Source organism: Hyperolius riggenbachi, chromosome 3 (genome assembly GCF_040937935.1).
Source record: "Hyperolius riggenbachi isolate aHypRig1 chromosome 3, aHypRig1.pri, whole genome shotgun sequence".
Taxonomy (NCBI): Eukaryota; Metazoa; Chordata; class Amphibia; order Anura; family Hyperoliidae; genus Hyperolius; species Hyperolius riggenbachi.
In genome coordinates, this window is record NC_090648.1 from 455,252,637 (window position 1) to 455,265,757 (window position 13,121).

A 13,121-nucleotide genomic window follows, 5' to 3' on the forward strand; every position below is an offset into this window, starting at 1 on the left:
CCATTTTCAATTTACAGCCAGCTATGAATTATTTGCAAGACTGGGATCTGTGCTTTCTTTGTTGAGTACAGATTGCCTAGAGACTTTCCCCAATCACAGTCTCTGTCAGGATCCCTGTAGAATAACTTGAGGCTTGATTCACAAAGCGGTGCTAACAGTTAGCACCCTGGTGAAAAGCCCCTTATCACGCCTAAACTCAGTTTAGGCGTGATAAGTTTAGGCGTGATAAGTTTAAGCACCAACTGGGTTAGCACCGCAGTGCACAGCTGATCAAAAGTTTTGGCTAGCAAAGTCTGGTGCACTTCGCATAGAGTTTAATGGCGTTGCTTTGCGCGCAGGACTTTGCGCGCGTTCTAAACTTCTCACGCCTAAACTTATCACGCCTAAACTTATCACGCCTAAACTGGCTTTTCACCAGCGTGGTGCAATGGTTATCACGCCTAAAGTCTCTAACTGCGTTAGCACCGCTTTGTGAATCAAGCCCTAAAGTGAGTCTGACGCGAACTTACAACAAAAAATTAGATACTCACCTATACTCACCTCAAGGAGAGAAAAGGCTCTGGGCCCTACAGAGCCTTCCCGTTCCTCTCCTGGGCCCCTCGTTCCAACACTGGCTCCTCCGTTTAAATCTCCTGCTGTGGGAGGCTTCAGAAGTCTTCGGGAGCCTGAGTGATCCCAAAGACGAGTGGCTCCATACTGCTCGCACATGCGCAGTATGGAGTGGCCCTCTTTGGATGCACTTGGGCTCCCGAAGACTTCTGAAGCCTCCCACAGCAGGAGAGAGCAGTCTCTCACACATTGGAGACTGCTAAAGGGGTTATAGGAACAAGAGCCTTCCCCCTCCTTAGGTGAGTTTTTTTGTAGGTTCGCTTCAGAATCCCTTTAAATACGCTTATCGATTTCTCCCATTGATATCCAGCTGATTTGATCACTCTGATCAACACTACTAGAAATTGATGCCGTGGCTAGCCAATCAATTGTCTGATCGTTTTTTGTACGAAATAAGTTGATCACTTTGAATGGAAGATATCTAACGGTCGGTGGCGCGTCGGGAGCGGCAGAGACCTAAATATAGGACTCACGAGCCCCTGCAGCTTTACAGGGAGAGCTCTCTAGAGTTTGCAGATTTATTGGGGGGACAGGAGGGCCCAAAGAATTAAAGCAAACTTGTGAGGCTGGCGTGGCAACATTTTAGATACTCACCTTGGGAGGGGGAAGCTTTTAGATCCTAAAGAGGTTTTCCCCATCCTTGTACGTCAGCCCATTCCAGTGCTGGGACCACGAATAGTGGCCTCCCTGTGCATGCGCACTATCATCATCTCGCTTGGACTCGGTTGGTAATAGTTGAGCCTAATCGGGTCCATGCAGGGCCGCCATCAGAAATTTTGGGGCCCCTCACACATCAGCAGGCCTGGCCCCCCCTCCGTGGGCCCACCCACTGGTTGCTGTGCCCACCCACTAGCCACCCCACCCCCGTGTCCGTGCATAAAGTGCACTGCGGCAAAAAATGTGCATGGCTCCGACACTGAAGAAAGCGTCATGCACAGCGTAATGCAGCAGAAAGAGGGCGTGACTATAGCATGTTGTGGGGGGAGCCAAATACTAGCAAAATACAGGTAGTCCCTGGGTAAAAAAATGAGATGGGGACTTGTAGGTCCGTTCTTATCCTTTATCCGTTCTCTTTTGTCCTCCTCTTTTCTTCCTGTGCCTCTTTTGTCACCCCTCTGTCTCACCTCAGTTTGTGCCTTTTTTGTGTTCCTCTGTGTGATCTCATGTTCCCGTCTCATCTCTTTTCTCCCTGTGCCTCTTTTCTCTGCCTCGGTTCCCCCTGTGCCTCTTTTTTCCCCCTGTGTTACCTCTTGTCCCCTTCTGTCTCAGATCGTCCCCCTGCCCTAGCCAGGTATAGGTGCCCCCAGTATAGGGTAGCCAGGTATAGGTAGCCAGGAAAAAAGAGGCAACCAGTATAAGGAGCCAGCAATAGATGGTGCCCCAGTATAGGTATCCTGGTGTAGCTGTCCCCAGTATAGGTAGCCTGGTATAGCTGGTGGTGCCCCAGTATTGGCCAGCAAGATACAGGTGCCCCAGTATAGTTATTTAACTATAGGTGGTGCCTCAGTATAGGCAGCCTGGTATAGTTGCCCTCGGTATGGGTGGTGCACCAGTATAGGTTAGCCAGGTACAGGTGCCCCCAGTATAGGGGGCAAGCTATAGGCACCAGAGTATAAGTAGCCAAGTATAGGTGGGGCCCCAGTATAGGTAGCCGGGGATAGGTGGTGGCCCAGTATAGGTAACCTGTAGCCAGATATAGGTGGTGCCCCAGTATAAAAAGTCAGCTGTAGCGGTCTCACTCATCTGCCCCCCACGGTCAAGCACTGATGTCACTCTTCTCTCAGTGCTGGAACGCGGTGTGCTGGTTAGTGAGCCACAGGCCCACAGCCAGCACATGCGGCTCTTCCAGCGCTTTTGGGGGTCCCAAGGACCCCAGAAGCCCTGGGCCCCTCACTGCAGTGTCAGTTACCCCCCTCCGATGGTTGCCCTGGGTCCATGCCATAGCTCAAGCACAGACCAATGCAGCCAGGCTATTTCCGAAGAATGCCAGGCTAGTGTGTGAGCTGTGGACAAGCTCTTTACATACATGTCTTTCTCATCATGTCACATGTCACCTTGGGTCACTCCACAGGCTATTTTACCCTTCATGCCAGGAGCTAATTTTGTATTTCAGCACTCCTTCCATTCATTTGGCCATAACTTTATCACTACTTATCACACCTAAATGATCTAAATCCATGGATCCATAGGTTAACATTGGATCCATTCACATCTGTTAGGATCCGTTCCGTTGCGATCTACGATCCAGTTTTTTATTGCCAGTGTGAACCGGGCCTTAGTGAAAAGTGCACAAAGCAGGCAAATATTTTCCTTTTGTTATGCTGTGTGGACATGGGGTTTGATAAGACATTGCAGGATGAAGATGTGATGAGTGATGAGATGGCTTGTGCGATTCCCGCTGGGCCTTTTCTGAGAATGTTATGCTTCATAGAGATGGTTGAGGTTTTCTTATTCAGAATGTTGTTTTGAAGAGATTGTTGAAAATGTTGGATTCAGTTTCGGATTTTGTTTTGTTTGTTTTTCTCTTTCAAAAGATTAGCTTATGCTGATGCTGTATGACATCATCAGCTGCTCTCAGTGTAAAGAGGCACTGTAGTGACATATTTTACAATGCAGTACAATTCAGGATACCCACTTTTACAGTCATTTTCCTGGCTTTAGCATCAGAAACACTTCCTATATCTATATATTGCTGTATATGTATGGTATGGCCTAGAAATTTGGGCGCCCAGTAATGCTAATATAATAATAAAACTGAAAAAATGCACCTTTAGTTCCAAATAAAATATTGTCGCCATACATTGTGATAGGGACATAATTTTAATGGTGTAATAACCGGGACATATGGGCAAATACAATACGTGAGTTTTAATTATGGAGGCATGTATTATTTTAAAACTATATTGGCTGAAAACTGAGAAATAATCAATTTTTTCCATTTTTTTCTTATTCTTCCTGTTAAAATGCATTTACAGTAAAGTGGCTCTTAGCAAAATGTACCCCCCAAAGAAAGCCTAATTGGTGGCGGAAAAAACAAGATATAGATCTGTTCATTGTGATAAGTAGTGATAAAGTTATAGGCTAATGAATGGGAGGTGAAAACGACGGAACGCAAATGAGTTAAATACCGATACTTTACTATGGCCAAACCTAAGCCTACGCTCACACAGAACCCTCCCCTAATGCCTAACCCTTAAAGTGAATGTTTACCGGTAAAAAAAAGAAAAAGTCAGATACTCACCTAAGGAGAGGGAAGGCTCGGTCCTAATGAGCCTTCCCTCTCCTCTCCCGGTGCCCGGTCCCGCGCAGGATCCCCATGGCAGTATTCGACCAGTTCGGTCAAATACTGCCACTTCCGCATGCCTTCGGGAGCTTTCGGAAGCCTTCGGGAGCACTCGGGCTCCCGATGACGCGGCCGCTCCATACTACGCATGCGCAAGCGCCCTCTATGACCGAGTGCTTCCGAAGTCCCTGCGGCGGCGGACGCGAACGGGGGAGCCAGCGCAGCACCGAGGGCACCGGGAGAGGAGAGGGAAGGCTCATTAGGACCGAGCCTTCCCTCTCCTTAGGTGAGTATCTGAGTTTTTCTTTTTTAATACGGTACCCATTGGCTTTAACCTCCCCCTGCACAAACTACCCACTTAACGCTTAAAACTACCCCTCCCCACACACACTACCGGCCTAATGCCTAAAGCTAACACCCCCACTCCCCTCCTGCACATTAATGCCTAAAACTAACCCCTCCCCCATACACACTACCAGCCTAATGCCTAAAAGTAAAACCCCCATTAACCCCCCTCCCCTGCACAAACGACCTACTTAATGCCTAAAACTACACACACACACACACACTACCAGCCTAATGCCTAAACACCCCCGCTCCTCCCCCGCAGAGGCATAGCTAGGGCTTTCAGCGCCCGGGGACAGAGACTATTAATGTGCCCTCTAAGGAAGGACCTGCTACATGCGCCAGGCCAAAAAAGGGGCATGGCCATGCAGCCGAATGTGGGCGTGGTAATGGGTGGGGCCAAATATACATGACCTTAGCAGTGGTGTAAACGGTCTGCCAGGGAAGTTTGAGCTCTGCCATAGTGTTTCCCCCCAAAATATATGTAATCTGACAGCATTTCACCAAAAATACATGTAATTTGGCAGAGGTTCCTCCGAAATACAGATCATTTGGCAATGGTTCCCCAAAAAATAGACATAATCTGGCAGCAGTGGTTCTCCCAACATACATATAATGTGGCAGCTGTTCCCCAAAATACACTTAATCTGGCAGCAGAGGTTCCCCAAAAATACAGTTAATCTGGCAGCAGTTCCCCCAAAATAGGTGCCCCCAGTATAGTACAGTAACCAGGCCTATAGGTGTCCCCAGTGGAAGTAACCAGGCCTATAGGTGTCGCCAGAATAGGTAGCCAGGTGTATATGTGTCCCCAGTATATGTAGCCAGGTGTATATGTGCCCAGTATATGTAGCAAGGGGTATATGTGCCCAGTATATGTAGCCAGGGGTATAGGTGTCCCCAGTATATGTAGCCAGGGGTATAGGTGTCCCCAGTATATGTAGGCAGGGGAAGGTTTGGCACTCCTGGTGTTTTGATATACTGGCCACCGTAGGACCACTAGGAGACAAATCACTGCTCAGTGTGCGGCCTCCTCTCGGAGAAACTCTCTTTCACGAGATGATCAGTATGAAGCACATCGTCGAGGAATCTGCTTTGGGGAGTTGGCAGCGCAGGCAGTCTATGGAACCACCCAAAGCAATTACCATCCCATGCTCCAGTCAACTAATAAATTGTTACTCACACTTCATTAGCACTTCAGAGATTAAGGCTGTGTGTGCGAGATAAGGAACTCGAGGGATGAAGACGACACGTGTAGCCATTATAATAAGGGGAATAAAATGTTGTTTTCCAAAGTTAGCCAGGTAAGAATGTCGGGCTTTGTTTACCGAGTTTTTACATATACATACTTAAAGTGAACCTGACATGAAATACATCTCAGGATTTATATTTACTTGGAGCTTCCTCCAGCCCCCTTGAGGCCGCTTGGTCCCTCGTCTCCCCGGGCCACTTCTGTCTCCTGCAGCTTCGACGCACATGTGTAGCCCGGCTGCACACGAATCCCCGTCATGTTATCCTGTCCCATGTGCCAGAGCGTTCTTAGCCGTGCATGCGTGACGAAGCAGGACTCGGGCAGAGTACAAGACCGTCCTGCCGGAGACAGGCGTGGCCTGGGAAGACTGCAAAGAACCGAGCGGCCTCAAGGTTGCTGGAGGTAAGTATAAAACCTGAAATGTATTGCTTCTAAGGTACCCTTTAAAACCCAATTCCACAATTTATTTTTTTGTTTTTCCCACCTTTTAATGCCCCGTCTAGCCTAAAGATTTATGTTCTACATGGTCTCCTTTGTGGGTTGGTCTTTGACTGGTTAAGGCAAATCAGGCAAGGCAGGATGTTTAACCTGCTTTGCTTGCCACTTAGGGCTGGTGCACACCAAAAACCGCAAGCAGATCCGCAAAACGCTAGCGTTTTTTGAACCACTTAGTGTCATTTTGATAGCGCGGTTTTGGGGCGTTTTGGGGGCGTTTTGCGTTTTTTGCGTGCGTTTTTGCAAGCGTTTTTGGAAGCGTTTTGCGTTTTTCAGGAAAAGAGGTAGAAAGACCTTAAACAAAGGGTTAAAGTGCGATATATTGATGACACATGTGAAGCACATTGAGCAATTGAAGTAAAAAACCCAATATAAAAAGGGTGGGGTCCTTAACAACATTGTGGGTTAGTTCAGGAGAGGTGACACTGTGGTTTGGAGAGAAGAGTGACTTGTTTTTTAAAATGTTTCCTGATGTGCTGTTATTGCTCTGTGTAGCAGCATATATGAGACGTAGGCCAAGGACAAGGAGATACTGGGTGCATCCCATGCTACAAGAGCGGCGCCGGAAGGGTCAATTTAGGACCCTATATAGAGATTTGAGGCACCATCCAGAAAAGTTTTTGGGCTACACCCGCATGTCTGTGTCCAGGTAAGAATACTTGTCACTTATTTTTATCATGGGGCTAAGTATTTTGGGGAGGAATGAAATTGGAAGCACTTTTTGGCCCTTAGTTAACTGTGTTTGACTGTAAACAGAAAAACAACACAATAATCAATCCGGTGTATACATAAGCTAACCAAATAACTGTGATACTTGATCCTGGTGTGTTATGTATTCAATGCCTAAGGCCTCCATCTAATTTTTCTATAGGAGTAACTACTATATTATATATCCATAGTTTACCCAAAACATTTGTAGTATATTATGACCTTACATACTCCTGGTGCATACTTCATTAAGTATATGGCAACAATCAGCATATGGGACACAGTAATGAAGCAATGTTTGAACAAAATCTTTCGTTTTAATGTTTTGTTCTTCTGTGCAAAGAATATTTTGGACATGTGTTGTCCATACTTTGCTTTCAGCAGCAAAAGTAATATGTCACAAATGAAAAATGTTTCTGCAACAAACAACAGTAGATCTAAAGATAAGCATGCTCTTTTTTCCTAGTTTTGATGGCCTTTTAGCCAAACTGAAGGATGCCCTTCGCCGACAAGACACTAACTTTCGCCTAGCAATCACACCAACTGAGCGACTCCTCATAACATTGAGGTAATGTAAACTAAGATCCAAATCTGAGCATTGAACAATAAAATAAAATGTAAAACTACAAAAAACTAGTCATGTTGTGATAGCAAATCACACATACTACCAGGGCCCTGATTGTAAGCATGTGTACCTGATTCAGCATTTGTATGAGGCTGGCTGTGCGATGTTAAATCAGTGTACACTGTAGAGTCACTGTGCATAGATGATGTTTGAAATCGCATACCTTGATCAGGGCGCTGAGGTGGAGGCATAGAGTAATGAGGCTGTTGACCATATGGCATGTTATGCATATGCATTGGTGGGTAGTGGGGTGGGTCATAAATGCGTTGCATATGGTAAGAGAGTTGTGGGTGTGCATTATATTGTTGGCTGGAAGCAGGCAGGTGTGGTTGCTGCAAGTAGTTGTGCACATTGTCATCTGCACGGCTCTCAGGTAGTAAGAATCTCCCCAGGGTCTCAGAGATGGCATGTCTGGCTGCCCATTGCTTATCAGGAGGCACTTTTTGTAATAGTGGCACCAAACTTAAAAGATACTGTGTGCATGGCTCTTTAAGTTGTTTCATTTCATCCTCTCGCTTCTCCATATGATCAACAGCCTTTTCTATTGAACTAATCAGCTTCTGGTCGTATTCAGCCCTGCTCATACCTCTTCCTATTCTCCTGCCTTGTGTAGCTACCCTCACACCTCTACTAGACCTGACAGTTGTGCGTGTCCGACTACTCGCTGGGCTGTGTGGTGTGTGATCTGGGGTAGTAGAGTCACTGTCTTCCAGTGTAGCAGTGTCAACATCCTGTGTAGTGTCTTCTTCAACTTCCACATCACTGGTGGTGGTAGGTGGCAGCTCTACATCGTCCTCCTCAGGATCTGGTGGTAGGCTATCTTCAGTCCTTTGGAAAGGGGAAAGCACAACTTTAGTTCATGGAATAGTGACCATGGATGTCACAGCAAATATATGGGCACAATGCGATGCATCTTTCATTGCAAAACAATAGCAGTAGCCTGTCTATTTTTCCCATTATTTGTGTACATAGCTTTTAGGCACAGCCCCTAAGCAAGCATAGAGCAAAACTGGCCTGAGTAAACTAGCACTGATTTTGGTAGATGTGTGTTACAGATGTGTGATGCAGACACTACTGCAGCCAAACATATAACCAGCACTGTCAGGCAACTGTTATGTTGGGTAACGAACAGTCCACATTCCTGTCATGTAATAATCATTTTAAACTGGACCTATGCCATCCTTACATTAAGCTACGTCCCCCAATATATTTGGTAGAGTGATGGCAGATTATGCGTTCCACACTACTGAATTGCATTGTGGGCCTACTCCTTCCTTCACTGTTCTATTGGCGAAGTTGACAAACATTGCAATAGGTTAACATTTACGCCATACTTACTCAGCCGGTTCATGATGTTTTCTTAGAAATTCTAATATGCCACAATATTTATATTTTGTTCGCTGCGAACTTCCAGACCCACTTTTGGATTCATGGTATTGCTTTTCAATCTCCTTTTTGTAACTGTCTCTGACCGACTTCCATCTTGTCCGCAGGAGGGCAACTAGGAATAAAAATAAACATACATGTTATTTCTTTTCTTTTGCAGATTTCTGGCAACAGGGCATTCATATGCAGCACTTCACTACCAATTCCTCATGGGAAGAAGTACAATCCGATACTTAGTTTTGGACACCTGCAAATTGATCTGGAAAGTACTTCAACCGGAATTTATGCCAACTCCTGACGTACCTATGTGGGAGGCTAACATGCAGCTTTTTTGGGAGAAACATGATTTCCCTAACTGCCTTGGAGCAGTGGATGGGAAACATGTCAGACTGGTTATGCCTGCATTCACTGGCAGTCTCTATTACAATTATGAAAAATTCTTTTCACTAGTGCTCATGGCTGTTGTGGATCCTAATTTGAAATTTATCTATGTGGATGTTGGGGCTTACGGAAGTTCCCATGATTCCTCAGTCTTCCAGCACAGTCGATTTGGCGTGAAGCTTCGCACAGGCCAGATGACTTTACCACCACCACGCCCCTGGCCTGACACTGTAGAACCACCTTACCCCTGTGTGTTTGTGGCTGATGAGGCCTTTGCACTGTCTGAGCATGTTATGAGACCGTATGCACAGAGAGATATGACTCATAAGAAAGTAGTCTTTAATAACCGCCTGACCAAAGCCAGACAAGTAGTAGAATGTGCTTTTGGAATTCTGGCAAACAAATGGCGCATTTATCACACTGCTATAAAAATGCAACCAAAGTATGCTATAATAGTGATGAATGCAACATGTATTTTGCATAATTATGTGAGAACACTAGATAGCATGACCATAGACAGTGGCGGCTCCAGCTTCAGGTTTTTGGGGGGGGCTCAAAGGGGGCACGAGGGCTGGCAGGCCGGGCTTGGGGGGGGGGGGAATTCGCGCGCCGCGGCGAAGAACTGGGCGTGGTCATGATGTCATGTGGGCGGGGCTAACTGTAATGTAGTTGTACCAGCTAACGTAGTTACATGGAAAAAAAAATGAAGTAAACGCACATAATGACAGGTAGCCTTTCACCAGTAAATGCACATAAGAATCAGCTTTTCAGCAGTTAATGCACGTAATGACAGACTGCGTTTCTGCAGTAAATGCACATAAGAGCCTGCTTTTCACCAGTTAATGCATGTAATGACAGACAGTTTCCCCATTAAATGCACATAAGAGACAGCTTTTCACCAGTTAATTCACATAATGATAGACTGCGTTTCCGCAGTAAATGCACATAAGGGACAGCTTTTCACCAGTTAATGCACATAATGACAGACTGCGTTTCCGCAGTAAATGCACATAAGGGACAACTTTTCACCAGTTCATGCACATAATGACAGACAGCATTTCCCCAGTAAATGCACATAAGAGACAGCTTTTCACCAGTTAATGCACATGACAGACAGCCTTTCACCAGTTAATGCCCATAAGAGACAGCTTTTCACCAGTAAATGCACATAAGAGACAGCTTTTCACCAGCAAATGCACATAATGACAGACAGCGTTTCCCCAGTAAATGCATGTAATGAGAGACATCCTTTCACCAGTAAAAGCACATAAGAGTCAGCGTTTCCCCAGTAATGGCACAGAATGAGAGACATCGTTTCACCGGTAAATGCACGTAATGAGAGACAGCATTTTACCTGTAAATGCCCATAATAGACAGCTTTTCACCAGTAAATGCACATAATGACAGACAGCCTTTTTCCCAGTAAATGCATGTAATGACAGACAGCCTTTCACCAGTAAATGCACGTAATGAGAGACAGCATTTCACCAGTTAATGCACAGACAGCCAGTGTCCCCCACATAGGTAGCCAGGCATATAGCTGTCCCCAGTATATGTAGCCAGGCATATAGCTGTCCCCAGTATATGTAGTTAGGCTGGTGGGCTGGGGGACCCAGGGCAGCTCAGGCCTGGCTGGTGGTGCTGGGCTGGGGGCCCCAGGGCAGCTCAGGCCTGGCTGGTGGTGGGCTAGGCGGAAGGCCTCAGGCCTGGCTGGTGGTGGGCTTGGGGGCCCTAGGGCAGCTCAGGCCTGGCTGGTGGTGGTGGGCTGAGGCCCCAGGGCAGCTTAGGCCTGGCTGGTGGTGGGAAGGCCTCAGGCCTGGCTGGTGGTGGCGCGCTGGGGCCCCCCAGGCCTAGTTGGTAGTGGTGCTGGGCTGGGCTCTGCTCAGGGAAGCTCAGGCCTGGCTGGTGGTGGTGGGCTGGGGCCCTCCAGGCCTGGTTGGTGATGGTGCCGGGCTGGTCTCAGCTCAGTGCAGCTCAGGCCTGGCTGGTGCAAAAAAAATAAATACATTGGCAGATGGCTGGCTGGACACCCACTCACCTTGAGCTGCATTGAGTCTTCCCTCGGAGTTCCTCCTGCTGGCTGCTGCTGCTGGCGTCCGGACGTTTCCTGTGCTGTCCGTGGCTGTGGGTGCCTGTGTGGGTGTGAGTGCTGCCGGCTGGCTAGTCACTATCTAAGTGACACAGTCTGTCTTCGCCTCTTCGGCCGTCGGCGGGAACTTGCTGTAGCTGCCTGGGCAAGCGGGCGGGCCAGGCGAGAGGAGCGGCTGCAAGTGTCACATGACGCCGGACATCGTCACGTGACACAAATTTTTACGCCACCAACAACGTACACTTGTGGGCCGCTCTGCGTGGCTGCTAGCCAAAGCCAGCATGTATATGACCCGGCCGGGGCGGTGACTGACTGGCGGTCATACTGACAGAGTGACAGTCAGCGCCAGGCCCTCCTCCCACAGGCTCAGTCCAGACAGACAGTCCTCCTTCTCGTGTGAAGGAACTTGCGGCGGGGGGGCTTTAGGGGGGGCTGATAAGTCACCAGCTGGGGCTGAAGCCTGGGTAAGCCCCAGTGTGGCGCCGCCACTGACCATAGAGGAGTAGAAGGGGGATCTTTCAAACAGTGCTCTTGTCACTTTACCACCAGCTACTTTACGTGGTCCCATTTCTGCCATTCACAACAGAGACAAATTAGCTGATTATTTTGTGCCATAACTGTAAGAACTAAAAAACCTGCAGGCTGCTATTTACTTACATGACGAGATCAGTATTATTGTGCAAATAAACATTCTTGAAACCGTGTTGTATGTCTATATCATTCATGACACTCTAAAGTGGCAAATAGCGCCCTAATAATACATGTGAGTACATACACACACATGTACCTGCTGTTTATAAGGAGAGATGGCTATAGAGAGAACAGCTTTGCCAGAGACCTGTGATAATGAAATTTCTAATTGTTTAATTACTCATTTAGTGGAGGGGTGATGATATATTGTCTGCAAAGTGCTGCATGAAATCAATACAATACAACAATTCTGTACACATATACTTACTCTTAGAATCCTTGCCCTTTTGGCTCAAAGTATTCCATTTTTCTCCAAGAAAATCTTTTGCAATGTTGCTCTAGATTTCATGAGCCCTTTGGTGGTCTTTATATCCAGGCAAAGACTTGTCATAAAGTTCTGGGCTGTTTTCAATCTTAATTATCAGGTTTTCTGTGGTAAACCACTTTGCTGCCATCTTCCTCCTGCGCAGTCTAAAATCCCTCATGCAAATCTGCCACACAGGAAGCACACTTTGACCTGGAAGTGCGCATTCTTGAAAAAAACGCATCCGCATCCGCATCAAAATCCGCTTGATCAAGCGGTTTTACAGGCGTTTTGCGTTTTTCCTATACTTAACATTGGAGGCAGAAACGCATCCGAAATCCAAAAAATGCCTCACCCAGGCATTTTTCGTTTCTGCAAAACGCCTGCCGCTCTGGTGTGCACCACCCCATTGAGATACATTGACCAAGCAGATCCGCAGCCGCAAGCGGATCTGAAAACGCCCAAAAAGCCGCTCGGTGTGCACCAGCCCTTAGTCTTTTTTTCTTTGGTAAGGTAAGGAGGGGTTCAGATTTAATGTCGGGTAGGCCCCTGGATATTCATCTGGCTCTAGGCAGTGCCTAGGTTGCCATGTGAGTGATCTGGCTGTGGTGACAACCTCTCTGAGAGGACTATTTATCTCCTTCTGCCTAAATTTACCTAGCTGATAAACCCTTTTACATGACTAAAACTTCAATGGTCACCGTCTGTCTTCATGTTTGTGGCCATGGGGCCCGTTCTGCGAAATTGCAGCGTTCACTGTTGCTGTAACATGGTAGAATTATCTTGATCTCCATTAATGTGCCGCAGTGTCACTGGATCTTCCTGTAACAAGAGAGCATACTGTGGCAGGCAGGGCTGTTTCTAGCCTTTTTTGTCACCCCATGCAAGAGGTCCTGCCTCAACCATCTCTCAAAAAAAAAAAAAAAAAACACTCACAAACACACTAGAAAATATAAA

The 13,121-nt window shown here is 46.9% G+C and overlaps 1 long non-coding RNA gene across 1 annotated transcript; it reads right to left on the reverse strand.

Moving 5' to 3' along the window:
- Positions 1-6,931: 6,931 nt before the first annotated feature.
- Positions 6,932-12,199, reverse strand: LOC137561672 (uncharacterized). Its single transcript, XR_011030085.1, has 3 exons — positions 12,129-12,199; positions 8,653-8,815; positions 6,932-8,142 (listed from the first exon to the last, which is right to left on the reverse strand). It is a non-coding gene; the product is annotated as an uncharacterized lncRNA (long non-coding RNA).
- Between the last annotated feature and the right edge of the window lie 922 nt (positions 12,200-13,121).